The sequence below is a fragment of the Hyla sarda genome, chromosome 1 (assembly GCF_029499605.1).
Source record: "Hyla sarda isolate aHylSar1 chromosome 1, aHylSar1.hap1, whole genome shotgun sequence".
NCBI classification, from domain to species: domain Eukaryota; kingdom Metazoa; phylum Chordata; class Amphibia; order Anura; family Hylidae; genus Hyla; species Hyla sarda.
Window position 1 is genome coordinate 120,688,337 of NC_079189.1, and position 16,285 is coordinate 120,704,621.

Consider the following 16,285-nt stretch of genomic DNA (forward strand, 5'->3'; position numbering starts at 1 on the left):
AGCTTGTCCTGACTAACAACCGCTGAGCTTCCCTCAGCCAGTTAAACATATGTCCCCTGCAACCTTCTATTCACACTTCATGTCACTCTCTTTGAGCCCCTCATAGCTCGGGCTGTGTACTCCTCAGCAGGCTCTGTCTCTTCCCTACAGCCCACATGCTGTCTCTTAGGAAGAGCCCCCATTACACTGAGTCTTCATCTCATATACACCTCCCTTCCCTCCTGCCTCATTACTTAAGAAGCAGGTGAGAGCTTCTGCAGGGTGAGCCAAGGAAATGCACCCTTTCCTTGCCACACTGCCACAATATATGTATATATATATATATATATATATATATATATATATATACCGTATAATAAATCTATTGCTGCAATTTACCTCCTTCCTTAAAACCTGCATATGTTATTATTGACATACTTGTTCTACACGATGAAGTCACTTTTATCGGTACTGAGATTTTTTTAAAGATTTAACCCAAAAAAACTGATGAAATGACTTTTGCTTTACTTGTTGCAGCCATACTGTCATACTCTTTCAATTACTGTACTTCATAGATGTAAAATTGGATTCATTCACTTTTCCTCCAACTGAAAGGAGTGATTAATGAGGAATAGCACTTACAAAAAGAATGCTCGCTGTGATCAACTGGCCGGCTAATCAGACTATGGCACGCAACCTAAACATTAGAGCTGTCAATAGCTGGTCAGAGGAAGCTGGAAAGGCCAAGTATCTTTGGCTGCCTTACATTAAGTCATAGAATTCAAACAAGGCCCCAAGTCACAGTAATCTCAGCCCTGCAGTTCTGTTTTTTAGCTTGTGATAAGCTTGTCTCTTCCTAGTTCAGCTCTGTGGCTCTGGTACAGATCTGCAATGAATGCTTTTGCCCACCCAACAAACAGCATTAATAGGCTCCACCAGAAGACAAATAACTTATTCTTTTGGGTAAGTGAATGAATCATGCTAGTAGCAGCCCGCTCATAGAGCGCAGAACAGTAATATGCATTGCTTTAATTAGTTTTGGTGCCATGTAATTAGTATAGGTCAACAATAATTTGATTTTTTAAGGGCCTAGTCCTTTTTACTTAATGTGCTAGGACCACCCTGAAAGATAAAAAGACTGTGTAAAGAATGCACATATTCAGAAATGTTTTATTTTGAATTGTTTTATCAAATGCTAGAATTTTTCCCGACCCAACATTAAAAAAGGAAAAGTAAATAATCTTTATTAAAATGATATCAGGGCAGACATGGGCACAGGAGCTAAGTAAATAGGGAGCCATTGCCACCATAAAAAAGTTTTCTACTGTCTATTACTGTATATTGCATATAGAGGACAGAATTTTATACCTACAAATTACTGGGTTATTATTGTGGTGTAGCCATAGTGGAATGTCCAATGCATTTTTGCAGCATCTCTGTAACGGCAAATTTCCCAATATTCACACCAGATCATTACAGATTACAGATCATTACAGATGTATGTCAATAATAAAGACAATGGGGGGTATTTATGAAGAATTATACCCTGGTTTTCTTTGGTAAATTTTTTGAAATATTTTGCCGTAGTGTGTTTTTTGCAACTTTTACTGCAACTTTTCATTTACTTGTGTTTTGGATTGTTGCTGTGGTAGACGTGTTTTGGGTAGATTTTTTGCACTGGTCAGGGATTTATGAGACTGCAACTTTTAAACAAAGTTGCATCCTTTGGCACAACCCACCAAAAAGGGCACTAATCACCACCAAATAAAAAAGAGCTTACAAACTAACCGTGGAAGGCGTTATTACAAAGTTGCATAATTGTCCCACAAAAAGTTGCAGAGAAAACATCATACAAAATGGAGTACTGATGTAAGAAATGTGATAAATTTGGTGCAGGTACACAGTTTCCATTCCATGAAATAATGGCATAAAAAGACGTTAATCTACCCCACTTTTCATAAATACCCCCCATACTATGGAAGAAGGAGGAGTTGACATTGGACAGGTCAGTGCTGGTAACACATCATGTAATGTACTGAACTGGCTTAATGTAGAAATGGTACAAGGTAAGTTAAGTAAAGTAAATGTAAGCAAATCTCCAGGACCAGATGGACTACACCCAAGAGTTCTTAGAGAGGTAAGTTCAGTAATATCTGTACCCTTGTTCATAATATTTAGAGATTCTCTGGTGCCTGGCATGGTGCCAAGGGACTGGCGCAAGGCGAATGTGGTACCAATCTTCAAGAAGGGCTCTAGGTCTTCCCCAGGAGACTATAGACCGGTAAGTTTAACGTGCATTGTGGGTAAATTGTTTGAAGGACTTATAAGGGATTGCATACAGGAATACATAGGGGATAATAGTATTATAAGTGATAGCCAGATAGTGTTTCTGGATTTTGATAAAGCGTTTGATACTGTCCCTCATAGACGTCTGACAGGTAAGTTAAGGTCTTTGGGTTTGGAAACTTTAGTTTGTAACTGGATTGAACACTGGCTCATGGATCGTACCCAGAGAGTGGTGGTTAATGATTCGTACTCTGATTGGTCCACGATTATTAGTGGTGTACCCTAAGGTTCTGTACTGGGACCACTGTTGTTTAATTTATTTATCAATGATATAGAGGATGGCATTAACAGCTCTATTTTTATCTTTGAAGATGACACCAAGCTTTGTAGCACGGTACAGTCTATAGAAGAAGTGCATAAGTTACAAGATGACTTGGATAGACTAAGTGTCTGGACATCCACTTGGCAAATGAGGTTTAATGTGGATAAATGTAAGGTTATGCATCTGGGTACAAATAACCTGCATGCGTCGTATGTCTTAGGGGGGGATTAAACTGGCAGAGTCACTGGTAGAGAAGGATCTGGGTATGCTTGTAGATCACAGACTTCAGAATAGCATGCAATGTCAGGCTGCTGCTTCCAAAGCCGGCAGGATATTGTCATGTATCAAAAGAGGCATGGACTCAAGGGACAGGGACATAATACTCCCCCTTTATAAAGCATTGGTACGGCCTCACCTGGAATATGCTGTTCAGTTTTGGTCGCCTGTCCATAAAAGGGACACCGCGGAGCTGGAAAGGGTGCAGAGACGTGCAACTAAACTAATATGGGGCATGGAACATTTTAGCTACGAGGAACGATTAAAGGAGTTACAATTGTTTAGTCTTGAGAAGAGACGTTTAAGGGGGGATATGATAAACGTATATAAGTATATAAATGGCCCATACAAAAAATATGGAGAAAAACTGTTCCAGGTTAAACCTCCCCAAAGGACGAGGGGGCACTCCCTCCCTCTGGAAAAGAAAAGGTTTAGTCTAAAGGGGCGACACGCCTTCTTTACCATGAGAACTGTGAGTTTATGGAACAGTCTACCTCAGGAACTGGTCACAGCAGGAACAATTAAAAGCTTTAAAACAGGGTTAGATACATTCCTGGAACAAAATAACATTAATGCTTATGCAGAATTATAAAATAACATCCCTTCCCCTTATCCCCTTACACCCTTCCCTTCAATTCCCTGGTTGAACTTGATGGACGTATGTCTTTTTTTAACCATACTAACTATGTAACTATTTCTAATCTGCTGTTGCCTTAGCATTTCTGCAGCAAAGTTTGTGACATTTGTGGATTTACTTTAGATTTCGACGGTTTTATTAAAGTCAATGGACAAAATCCATAATAAATCAGCAGATCTGGCACGGTAGTTGATATACTACAGATTAAAAATGAGTTTATGCTGTGAATTTTTTTTAACGGAATGTGGATAATATTTTTAAACACAAGGGGTGCTCTATGATGATATGTTAGAGAATAATGTTATGTTCTTGCACAGGGCCCACTGCTATGTGTGTCCACTCCTTCCCTAAATTGACAGTATATATCTGTTTCAGGTCCACTTGAAAGTTGTAAACATACAATCTCATTGAAATTAAAAAAAAAAATAAATCCCCGCCTATACATTATTTGCTATAGTGAGATATAACTATTTTACTATATGTAATTACTCAGTAGTTAATAATTACACTACATTATTCTTACTAGTGTTAGGCGCGAATATTCGCAATGTGAATATTTATTGCGAATATCGCATATTCGCGAATTCGCAAATATTGCGAATATATCGCTAATTATTCGGAATTACGAATATTCGCTTTTTTTTCACAGTACACATCACAGTGATCATCCCTCCCTGCTTCCAGCTTGTTGTGTAAACAAGGCTCCAATACTAGTTACAATACTAGTTAGACTGGCGAGCGCCCGGAAATTTGCATATGCGAATTTTCGCACACATTGATCCCTCCCTTCTTTTAGCTCCTTTATCCCACGATATTGCGCATGCAAATTTATGGTGAATGCGCAAGCGAATTTGATGGCAAATAGTTAAAAAAAAGGCAGCGAATATGCAAATTTAATATTCATCCATATATTCGCGAAATATCGCAAATTCAAATATGGCCTATGCCGCTCAGAATTTCTTACCTCTTTTGCATGACTTATTTTGAATATGCTCCATTGATGTGATTTGTGATGCTGCATATCATCTATATAGTAATACAGCTTGTAATACTAAAGCTTTTTGAGAGCCGTATGATAAGAGTAAATGTTGGAATGAGTTGTTATCATTGCAGCTTCACAATTTATAATCATAGATTTTGCTATTTTGTTGTTTATACAAGAAAGATTATTAAAGAAATATGACCGGACAAGTTATTCACAATTCAAATATCCTCTGTCATTCTGATACTTTATTAATTAAATAAATAAATATAGGAACATACAATATATAGTGTTTTTTTTAATGATATTTCCCATTATTTCAGAAATGCCAACAACCTAACAGCAACACATTTGCTTGAAGATTGCTGGAAGGAAGGAAGACCAAAAACATCTTTTTCTGGATAAACAATGGATTAGTATTGACACTCTTAAGGGAAGATGACACCTTTCCCTATGATTTACTAATGGCCCATCTATGAGCCACCACTTTGGGGTGCCTTGCCTTCCCATGTGTCTGCTGAAGGGGAAATTTATGGCTGGCCAAAGCCTCCCTTGGCACTAAAAGCTGATCTTTGAGAATTTCAGAAGCCAGTCTGGCTTGCTTTTAAAAAAGGGTTTTCTTATTGAACATTCCCTCTTATCATTACTTACTTTATATAATCATGTATTTGGAAATAGATTGTATTGCTTTCCCTTCTAATGTCCTCCCATACAATGGGAGGCTTGTGTAGTGAAATCTGGCAGCCGTACATGTGTAAGATTGCATAAGCATTAAGCAAGTAAACAGGTCTTTATTTTTTCCTTATCTCATCTCTTATGTAGCACAAACGTGTACGATTGCATTGTTCGGAGCTTGTAAAGTTTGTCATCATAATCTTAAAGTCATCAAACAAAAATTTTAATATATATGTTATATATAATATGTTATTATAAGACACTTTGCTTTTTACTTGCTGTTAAAATTCTCAACCTTATTTTTTATTTTTTGATGTGATTTACAACCACTAGGTGGATCTGTTCTGTTTCCTGGCTCAAGTCAAACAGTTAGTTTTGTCTCCTACTGGCCTGGCAGGAGACCAAACTCAGGAAGTGCGTGTGGGGCATGGCAAGGTGCAGCTCTTGCAGGCTTCAGTGATGTCACGCCTACTGGGGAACGCCCACTTTCTCCTGCTGGGAGCTCACACAATGTGAGCAAGGGAAAATTATGATACAAAGCTTTTTAAAGCTCGTAAGGGCAGGAGGGGTGTTAGGAGTAGTTAGGAAATATGATATGAGTTAGTTTAGAAAATATGGTTTGATGATAGGTACTCTTTAAGTTTCCTAACTCCCCCTTGGTAGGAAGCTACCGTAAATTAACCTGTGTTTTTTGGGATAGTGTTGAGCACGAATATTTGAAATGTAAATTTTTACCACGAATATCAGCACTTCGCGATTTTGCTTGTATTTAGAATCTAGTGATATATATTCGTAATGACGAACATTCTTTTTTTTTTTGCGAATATGCAAATATTTGCTAATATGCGAATATATACGAATATGTGAATATTCGCGAATATCGGCACTCCCAGTCAGATGACACTGATCCCTTCCTTCTTTTAGGTGAAAGATATAATCGCCCATGCGCACTATGCGAATTTCATAACGAATTTTCACATGGAAAAAAAAAGAGAACGAACATAGCGAATAAGAGAATTTCGCAAATATAGGACAAATATTCATCCATACATATTCGCAAAATATCACAAATTCGAATATGGCCCCTGCCACTCATCACTAGTTTGGGAGGGGACTGGAGTGCCTTGGGGGAAGGCAAGCAAATGTGGGAACAACATGAAGACTCACTGCTGAGGTTGTCCTTGATCAGATATGACCGCAAGACCAAGAGCCACTAAGCCTAGGTTTTCTTATCATGCCTTCTTTCTAAAGCTCTATAAAGACACCGATGAAGAACATGGACACATTTTGGAAAAAGAGTTTATGTTTTGCAACATTGAATAGAATTAATGTATATAAATAATTCCATCTCTTCTTTGTGATGTTAAAACAAAATATATTTGGCCTGCTTCAATAATGGGTATACTATTGCCACTTACTTATTTGTGTATACTATGTGCTACATCTGTCATCTGTAGATATACTTAATTTTCAGTAACCCCATGTCACCAAAAATCACAAGGAATATTAGTATAGTTGTGCCCTGTGTTGGATTGTGGTGTTTGGCAAAAGGGATGGAGGGCTCCAGGGCTGCAAGTCACCGGAGAGAATACAGGTGTAGGCCCTACTACTAGCAAGGAGAAGTGCAATGTAACACTGCTTTATTGTGTCCCTACACTTAAAGGGGTACTCCCCAAAACAGATTTGTAATTTACTTCTATTTAAAAATCTTAATCCTTCCAGAACTTATCAGCTGCTGTTTATTACAGTTTTTTTTTTTTGAATTTCCTGACCACAGTGCTCTTTGCTGACACCTCTGTCCATTTTAGGAACTGTCCAGAGTAGGAGCAAATCCTCATAGCAAACCTATCCTGCTCTGGACAGTTCCTGACATGGACAGAGGTGTCAAAAGAGAGCACTTGTGATCAGACAGAAAGGAAATTCAAAAAGCTAGGATACAGCAGTTGATAAGTACTGGAAGGATTAATGTTTTTTTTTATAGAAGTAATTTACAAATCTGTTTAACTTTCTGGCACCAGATGATTTAAAAAAAATGTTTCCCAGTCGAGTACCCCTTTAAGATCAGGAGCTTAGAAAAGTGATAAACAATAAGGGCTTTTGCCACCAAAGAGAGAGTGAGGAGAAAGCCTTGTGAGAGACAATCAGAAGTGTTGAAGGCCTGTGTACAGTAAGCCTGGGCATGGATATCAGGGTAACTGTCAGATAATTGGAGGTAACCACCAGATAAAAAGTGGGTACTGCAGAAGATTTGTGGTCCTGGATGATGTAACACAGACTGGAGTGGCCTCTATAAAAACAACAGGTGAGACTAAATATATTGGTTTAATAGGGTTATATCATTGTAATTGTTGCATTATCTGTAACATTTAATAAGTGGTTGTATCGCTAAGCCTTGGCTTCTGTTTTGAGAATTGCAACCACCAAAATTGCTGTATATTGTATGTTATAAAGTTTAGTAAACCTATTTGTAAATGTATTGCTTACATCCTTTTATTGGAAACCATATATGAGTATAGAGTTCCAACCCTAAATACATACAAAGAAAAGAGGGGCTTTGTTGCAAAGATCAAATTGTGCCCATTTAGCGTTACATATGTTGCAGAAATTTCTGGGACTGTCCTATTTATGTGAATGGAACTTGCACAAAATCCCATTCAGAGGAATTCAGTTACACAAATATCAGCAACACATCTACCACGTGTGGATATACCCTATAAAATATGTTTTTTAAACTATTCATTTATGTAGTAAGAAAGCTCTATCATTTTGAGAAATTATCCTAACACATGCTAAGACTCTGAATCTTGAATATGGATCATCTCATTGTGTCTGTAGGATTTAACAAGCCAAATATTTCTAATTGTGTGAATTTTAATTCATAGGTTGTACCTAGAGATGAGCGAATCGAATTGGACGAAGTTCAAAATCACAAATTGAATATGGTACTGCAACTGTAAGGGAATGCTGGGAGTTGCAATCTTACAACAGTTGGTGGTATATGCAGGCAGCCAGTGATAGATGCGGGCGCGCGGCAGGTGTTAGATGTGGGCGGGACTTTACAGGGCATTTTGTAAGCCAACTTTTTTTTGGTGTAGATTTATTACTTTTTAGGCCATTTGCTGTAGGCAGTTAGTAAATCCCTGCCTACAGCTAAGAAAAAAACAGATCTCGGATAAAACAGCTGAATTGTGAGAAATCGCGCACCACGGCGTACCGACTTTTTTTGCAACAAATATACAACAAAAATCTTGTATAAATCTCTTGATAAAATCCCCCTAATGTGTGTGTATAAGTGTTTGTATATGTACGTAAACTATCTGTCTTTGTAAAAATGCTTGGCCAACACAGGCCGCAATATTCTGATGTCTGCTGTCACAGTATGATTCACTTTAGTGTTTGACGGCACACTCACCTCTTGTATCAGGCAGAGACTTCCAGCAATGCCAAGCGAGATCCTTTCCTCATTATTTATAAACTTAATTATCCTGCTGTTTATTTATAATCTCAAAAGGCTTCGTAACAAAAGAATAATGTCTGCTTATTTGGCATTCCACTGCTGTTCTCATTATCAATGAGATGATTTAATGAACTACTACACAAAGTGTGTCCAAATGAATCATATTAATCAGAAGCTTTGGCTTACATGAAGTGTTTTTTAAAGTTATTTTTAGTATACCAAACCGTAATGGCCAGTGTATTAGGATTATTTTCACAAGGTTATGAACATATACGATATTATTAATCATTAAAATGTTGCTAATGCTCAATAGACATCATATCTGTCATTTAAATTAGAGATTTGACTTTAATATATTCTTTTCTAAAAGATTAGTGAATTACCTGTAAATGATGCCAGCATTTACTGATGGTGCCAGGTCAAATAGCTCTAGGGAATGTTTTTTCTTTTCCTACTTAGCTCTGTTATCTTTATCACTCGCACAGGGATAAATACTGTTAATATTAGATATTAGGGGATTTCTGTATATTTAAATACCTAGTATAAGAACATGTTTCAATGTATAACATATAATAAAGCAGATTCATACACATTGGAATACACCAGGATATACACGTGCTTCCTCTAAGTTTAAAGGAATACTAGGGTTCCAGAAAGGGTGTTCTAACCAATGTGACGAAAAGTAGATTTTAAAATGATAAAGAATAGCAGATAGTAAGGCTAGGTTCACAATAATTTTGGTAGTATTTGGTGCTCTTTTTGATCAGTATTTTAGCCAAAACCAGGATTGGGCCCAAAAGACAGAAAAAATGTGTAAATCTTTATATTATAGTGTTAGTTCCATGTCTGGTTTTGGCTAAAAGTAATGACCATGATATTGTAAATATAATAAAGATCCTATAACCATGAGGAGAGTATGTAGTGACTGACTACAGTAAGTAGTGGAGAAGAGAAATGATTGGGCCACTTCATCAGTGTTTTAGGGATTCGGATAAAATGGCACCTCCAGTTAGAACAGCCATCTTAATATCCGCTAACAGAGAAATAGCAAAACTTGCTACTCCATGGTGTCGTCATGCCCAGACAGAGTTGAGTAGATACCAGGAAAACTACAAACCCTGATGGGCAGCAGGGTAGCAGGGTTTGTAGTTTTCCTTGTAACCAAACTGCAGCAGGAGAATGATATATGTGTGACCACTGTGCAATACTGGTAGAAGGGAGATTATATAGAAGCAGTGTGTTCTTGCCACAACAGAAATGTGTACAGTAAAATAGTGTGAGATGTCTCGAGAACCTGCTGTGGCTTAAAGGGATACTCCCCTGGAAAACTTTTATTTTTTTAAATCAACTGGTGCCAGAAAGTTAAACAGATTTGTGAATTACTTCTGTGGTAGGCCTAGACTCAGCTAATGACAGCAGCGCAGATCCTTTCTCGTCAACAGCCAGGAACCAAGAGAGAGATTAATGGCCGCCGCACCCTTATATGGGCAGGGGCGTGGCCGTTTTGATTGGTCCAGCCATCTGTCACTCATCGTCACAAAGGAAATGAGTGCATTACGTCACAAGGACCTCCAAAGGTCCTCAAGGAGAAATACCATAGAGTTCACCTGATCAAGTGACCCGCAGGTCCTGCTACGCTTCTCACAGGTAATTAACTATTTATGTACATTTTATACAGTTAAACTTCCACACATAAGGAGCATAAGACTAGAGCAATGACTATAGGGGTGAGAGGTGACTAGGGGTGGACTATACAAAAGGACCTCGACGTCCTAGGGACTCTGGCTATGGGGACCTATAAACAGGTACCGTATAGGATGTACCGTATAGGATGCGGTACCGGGATACCACACTTCTATTTAAAAATCTTAATCCTTCCTGTATTTATCAGATGTTGTATGCTCCAGAGGAAGTTCTTTTCTTTTTGAATTTCCTTTCTGTCTGAAAACAGTGCTCTCTGCTGACACCTCTGTCCATTTTAGGAACTGTCTGGAGCAGGATAGGTTTGCTATGGGGAATTGCTTCTGCTATGGACAGTTCCTGAAATGGACAGAGGTGTCAGCAGAGAGCACTGTGATCAAACAGAAAGGAAATTCAGAAAGAAAAGAACTTCCTCTGGAACATACAGCAGCTGATAAGTACTGAAAGGATTAAGATTTTTAAAGATAAGTAATTTACAAATCTAACAGCAAGGAAGTTTTCAGCTCACTGTGGGCAGGCTGCACGGTCCAACTCTTGTCAAGCAGAAGAAGGAAAAGTGGAACGGCCAGCACACTTAATACACTAAGTTTATTGCAGCTTTAAAATCGTCAGAAACAAGGTGAACTAACAGTCAGTATGCACGGTTGATGCGTTTCGAGTCTACGACTCTTTAACAAAACCTATAGCATGTACAAAACTGTAACATATTTATTGTCAGGGGTTGGGAGAGGGAGTGGACAGTGATGGCTGACACCTATTGGGATATTAACCCCCTGTGGACTTTCACTGAGCACTCTCACACCTATCACACATAAATGCCAATAGTAAAACCACATAATCTGAACAGGTAAAAAATATGAAACAAACATAAAAACAGTAATAGCTGGAAAGATTCTTTGTTATAGAGACAAGTACAAAGACACAAAGCGGCAATTTCTTAATAAGGGAAAAATAAATCAGCACTGTTATTCAACCCTTTAGGCTGGAAACAGTCAAATCTATATATCCACAGCGTCTCCTGGTTTCTCAGTGCCTTCAACCAGTTGCCTTCTCTAATTTGTTTATGGACTCTTTCAATGCCAAAAAACGCATGCGTCACCAGCATGAACATCATGAAAGTGACGAGATACATTGGACGCATTCACATTAAGTGAATTGACTGCACCCCTACTATTTTTGGAAAGCAATATTGAAAAGGGGAGAGAAAATATCACTAAGAAAGAAAAAATTGCCTTGAGAGAACTCAAAAATAATAAAGACCTATTAATAAGATCAGCTGACAGGGGGGTATGAACCCTGGTCTGTACAGAGTCTTAAATGTACTGGCACTTGATGACTCTAGACTTCAAAGCAGATCTTAGTAAGCTACTACAGGAAGGTTTAAAACTGGAGATACTTACACAAAAGGAGGTGGACTACATTCTTGTTCCTGACCCTATTATCCCCATCTATCATTCTCTACCTAAAGTACATAAAGACCAATTACCGCTGGCAATGTGTCCCATCATTGCGGGAATCAGATCTCTAAATGAGCGTCTTTGTTCTTGGCTTGATTCTGCTTTATGCCCTCTGGTTGTGCCCCAGCCATATAAAAAATACTAAACACCTGTTATCCTTGTTGGATGACATGGTTTGGAATGACTCGATGTCCTGGCTAGTCTGTGACATCGAGTTGTTATATACACCTTTACCCCACACGATGTCCGTACAGGCCATCTCAGATATTATGAAACAATTTTCATTATATGATTCAAAGTTGCAAGGGTCCATTCTGGATGTATTAAGGTATGTGCTATTTTTTATGTACAAAAATGTTTTCTACTTACAAAAACAAGAGCCAGTATGGGGGCTAAGTCCTCTCCAACTGTAGCAAATTTGTTTGTTTTTTGGTATGAAAATCAGTTCGTTAGATATGTGGACGACATTGTTTTCATGCAGATCAGTAAGGAATCCGAAGCCTCAGACTTTGTCAGCTACATGAATAACAATGTCCACAATCTCCGTTTCACTTACCAGTGGAATAAGAATCAGGTTCCATTCCTCGATGTTACCTTAACTGCCAACATACCTTTATCCAGAATTGACACCAGCACCTACCGTAAACCTTTCATTGGCAACACCATTTTACATGCCTCTTGCCATCCCCAACATATAATAACAGGCATACCGTTTGGTAAATTAATTAGGGTGAAAAGAAACTTGTCAACCAGAGACAACACAATTGCAGAATGGGACACAGTATGTAGTCATCACAAAGCTAGAGGGCACAAAACTTGGATGTTAGAGAGAGCTAAACGCAAAATTCAGGATAGATCAAGAGCAACCCTGCTTGAGAATTGAAAGGGGGCACAAACCAACAATCAGTTGGATTACCAGAATAAAATTTCATTTGTCACTACATATATTGTTGAATGTGGTGCCATTATAGCCATTGTAAATAATTACCTTCCAATACTCCGACAGGATCCGGCTTTGGATATTATTTTAAAAGAAGGGTGTAATTTTTCTTTTCGAAAGGCCCCGACACTAGACAGTATTCTCTTCCCAAGTTTATTACCTCCATCAACCCCTGAAAATTCAAGTAACTGGATCAATATGCAGGGGTTCCATAGATGTGGACAGGCAAGATGTGTAGTGTACCAGTATGCCATAAAAACTTTTTCCTTTCCTGATGCACATTCTAACAAAACCTACAAATCAGAGATTTTCTTAATTGTGTTTCTTGTTTTGTAATGTATAAGATAACATGCTCCACTTTCAATTTGACATATATTGGTTTTACTAAAAGAAGTGTAAAAAAACGCATTCAGGAACCAATTAGGGGTGCAGTCAATTCACTTAATGTGAATGTGTCTAATGTATCTCGTCACTTTCATGATGTTCATGCTGTTGAAGTATCCTACATGCGTTTTTTTTGCGATTGAAAGAGTCCATAAACAAATTAGAGATGGCAACTGGTTGAAGGCACTCAGAGACCAGGAGACCCTCTGGATATATAGATTTGACTGTTTACAGCCTAAAGGGATGAATAACCATGTGGATTTATTTTTCCATTATTAAGAAATTGCCGCTTTGTGTCTTTGTACTTGTCTCTGTAGCAAAAAATCTTTCCAGCTATTACTTTTTTTTATATTTGTTTCATATTTTTTACCTGTTCAGATGAAGTGGTTTTATTAGCCAATATTGGCATTTATGTGTAAGAGGTGTGAAAGCACTCAGTGAAAGTCCACAGGGGGTTAATACCCCAACAGGTGTCGACCATCACTGTCCACTCTCCCTCCTGCCCCCTGACTATGAATATTTTGCAATTTTGTACATGCTATAGGTTTCATTAAAGAGTTGTAGACTCGAAACGTGTCAACCGTGCATACTGACTGTTTGTTCACCTTGTTCCTGACAAACTGAAAGCTGCAATAAACTTGGAGTTTTAAGTGTGCCAGCCGTTCCACTTTTAGTTCTTCTAATTTACAAATCTGTTTAACTCTCTGGCACCAGTTGATTTAAAAAAAATGTTTTCCATGGGAGTGCCTCTTTAATGGAGATAGAAGGTCTCGACATGTCCGTCATGACAATATTGGTGGGCTGGTGTCCAGAGTGGCTTGTCCATTATACAAATGTTGAAGATCTGGAGGCCGCTTGTTACTAGAGCCACTGTAGCAGCTGCCTGGGATTTGTCTGCAAGTCAGTATCAGTAATGAAAGAGCAGTGCAGTACAACAAGGCCCAAAAAAACTAATGGAAAGCCAGTTGGTGAGCTAGTTAGGGAAGGTGTATCATATAGTGCTGATATAGGCTTTGGAAAGTCTGGTATATATGAAAAAGACAGCAACATTTGTGGCCTGTATAGTGGTCGGCACATTTTTGAAGTCCTGTTGGCAAGTGGACTGGGATCTATAGCAGCCCTAACCCAAGAAGAGATCCTGGAAAGACCTTCTTTCTTCATAGAGTGAAGATGCAACTGGTATACTGTATACTGGTATACTGCAAGATGAAATGTATCTGTAGAAGAAATATGGTCTGTAGATACTGACCTATAAAAAAAATATTGTTATGTTTGACAGTTATTGAAATTCAGCTGCTCAAGGTAGACTGAAGTAATTCCATGACAGGTAGTTACTCATCAGTTACAAGGACCTCTTGAGGTGCAAGACCTAACAACATGAAAAGGTTGCTACAACCCCATTAATGGAGGCAGAACGCATGGGGTCTGCTGCACCCGCGTTTGGACGAGGACGCCCCGACCATTGTACAGTAACCAGCCAGAGATATATGCACTTTTCATGCCACATGCACTTTGTATTCTTACGGACGGGTATTTATTGTGATTTGCAAGTATGCACACGGTGTTCATGATTTAGTATGTGAGTGAACGTTAACTTCAATAATTTTTACTACATTATGTGTGTGGCATCTAGATACATGTAATATATTAAGTTTCTATCTGGTATTTTTTTAGCCAGGATATCCTCCTCCTTTATAGTGGGTTATTATACCCAGCATGGGGTGGGCGTAGTAGGATTACATTACTCCGCCAGGTGTTTATAGGATTTTAAATGGTTTTAAATGTCTGTACACTTTTCTTCTTTTCTGTATGTTCAGATTTTGTAATAAAGATACCTTTTCATGCATGGAATATCTGACTCTGAATCTGAATATCTGACCCTCTTTGTTTTGTTGATATGTATTATAGCAATTAGTTTGCACCCAACAGTGGGATGTTGGGTGGTGCCTGTTTTCTCTTTCACAACCCCATTAATGACAGGTGGACAGGCTGAAGTAGTAGGTAGCACCCTCAACTATCCACCGCAAGACTATTGGAAGGGTGAAAAATGTTTTGTCTAGATGTAACCTGATTCTTGATAGACCAGTGGAGTTGCACAATCCACAGCCTTAAAAAAAATAAAAGAATGATTAAGTTGTGATCAGTAGTTGTTATCCTCATACTACCTTTGTTTTCTTACAAAAAAGCATTCTTTGCCTTTAAGGCTGTTTTGTAGCCACAAGCTCATAGTTCCACTTTCTCCCCTGAGGACACAGCCTTCTAAAAGCCATAATTATTATTTTTCCATCCACATATATCTGTGGGGCTATGATACCAGTTGTAGTTTGTAATAGCACACTACATTTTAGAATAAAATGTATTGAGATACCAAAATTCTAGAATTTACAAGTGTTGTCAACAATAATCAAATGTACATTGACACCTAGAATGTGTTATAACCAGTAAGCTTCTGTGAACTGAAACCGTTAAAGAGGCACTCCAAGGAAAACTATTCTTCCCTTCTGATATCACTGTAGTAAGGGTAAATGGCCCGCCGCTCCCCTTCCCTTGATAAAACACAGATTTCTGCCAAAAAGTGACTAGCTAAGTCACGCACAACAACACTTGCTGGGTGGACCAGAATTTGCTTTCTCAATATAATTAAGTGACTTACCCATAAGCAATGGGGACCAGAATTTCCTGACCTATTGCATCATGTTATAGAGAAAGGGGAGAGAGCAGATTGATAAAAATCTTTGAAGGAAAAGAGTCAGTATAACTTGTAACTTGTTGATTGAAATCTTTGCTTTATCTATTCTTAGGAGTCCAGTATCTCTCAGTGATAGGATCTCACATTAAATTCCAAAGGATGGAAAGAGCAGAGATTTCAATCAATAAATGATAAGTTACTATATATATATATATATATATATATATATATATATATATATATATGCAAATCAAAAAATGTTGCAGTGTCTTGTAATACCTTATGTATTGGAAAAACAGAATTTTGTAGAGACAAGCTTTCAGGATTCCTCCCTTTATCAAGTCCAAAGCAAATCAAATGAAAAAAATCGGGGACCTACAATCCTCCCTGTGGGAAAAAAATTAACTTTGCACTTTGCACCCATGCAGCTCTCACTAGACCCAGAAAGTCAGCAGAGCCAATTTATAATCTCCTTTAAATTTTTGTCAACAACAGAACAC